This window comes from Austrofundulus limnaeus, unplaced genomic scaffold (genome assembly GCF_001266775.1).
Source record: "Austrofundulus limnaeus strain Quisiro unplaced genomic scaffold, Austrofundulus_limnaeus-1.0 Scaffold521, whole genome shotgun sequence".
NCBI classification, from domain to species: domain Eukaryota; kingdom Metazoa; phylum Chordata; class Actinopteri; order Cyprinodontiformes; family Rivulidae; genus Austrofundulus; species Austrofundulus limnaeus.
In genome coordinates, this window is record NW_013952923.1 from 349,621 (window position 1) to 350,799 (window position 1,179).

The 1,179-nt window shown below is 43.3% G+C and overlaps 1 protein-coding gene across 1 annotated transcript in view; it reads left to right on the top strand.

Moving 5' to 3' along the window:
• The window catches only part of fam124a (family with sequence similarity 124 member A), a gene marked incomplete at its 3' end in the record, with an annotated part of 32,805 nt that overhangs the window by 18,479 nt on the left and 13,147 nt on the right, over positions 1–1,179 (top strand).

The following is a 1,179-nucleotide window of genomic DNA, read 5'->3' on the forward strand; positions in this document are numbered from 1 at the left end:
AATCCGCCTGTCGATCTCCCGCTCCGTTCTTCCCCCATTCGTGAACAAGATCCCCAGATACTCAAACTCTTCCACTTGAGGCAGGACGACCCCCCTGACCCGGAGAAGGCACTCTACCCCTTTCRGGCTCAAGACCATGGCCTCGGATTTGGAGGCACTGAGCCTGCTTGAATAATACCACATATTAATAAAGGTGTGAAAATAATAGAGCTTAAATAATTCATTCATAAAGTATATCATCCATCCATCAGCTGTATATCATCTCTACTTCCTGTCATGGTCACAATGGTAATTGGTTCCCTTGTCCAGCAGTCAGTAGCTGTGTCACCACTGACCATGAAAATGCCCAAATTAGAATTTCACAAATAAATTTGCTCAATGGAAACACGTCAATTTCGAAAAAAAAAAATATACGTTTTTCGACAAAATGTTTTTGCGCTAGGATGAGGTGGTAGTTCGGCCGTATCGAAATTACCCCCAATTTACATTGCTTGTGTTCGGTCTCCGCTCCGCTCTGGTCTGACCTCTGCAGCAAATACACACCCATTATAACCAATGAGAGTGTTTACACTGGCTGCACAGGGCGGCGGTGAGCGGACGGCGATCCATCAAAATTAGAACAGATCCTATTTTTGCCGGATGCCGGAGCAGTGCCGGAGTCAGTTTTTATAGATTACGTCGCACCAAAAGGAAGACACGAGCACAACATCCGTATTTTCAAAATAAGACACCATTCAACGGAATAATTTGTCGGAATAATGTCGAAATTGCAGCTACATTAATAAATATACGGATATATTTCTACACAAATGCTGTCAGAATGTATCGTTATGTTTGGGAAGCAGATGGAAACATGTAGCATGAAGCTATGTGTACACACATGATACATGTGGATTTTATTTTGAAATCAGAAGTTTCAGAAAGCTGACAGCGAGACAGTTTCAACGTAGATACCAAAAGTCTTTATATCGTTGTTTTCAGCTGTGTTTGGAGTTTGTCTTTCACAGAATAAATTATTTTTTGCTGTGACTTCCACATTTATCACTGAATTTATCGCGCAAACTCCTTCCTGCACGTCTGTCGGACCGGAGCGGAGGTAGTGTAAACTGGACTTGAAACGCACAGCTGCGACCTGCGCAGCGCAGCGGAGCGCAGTGAAGACGCATGCAGTATAAATCT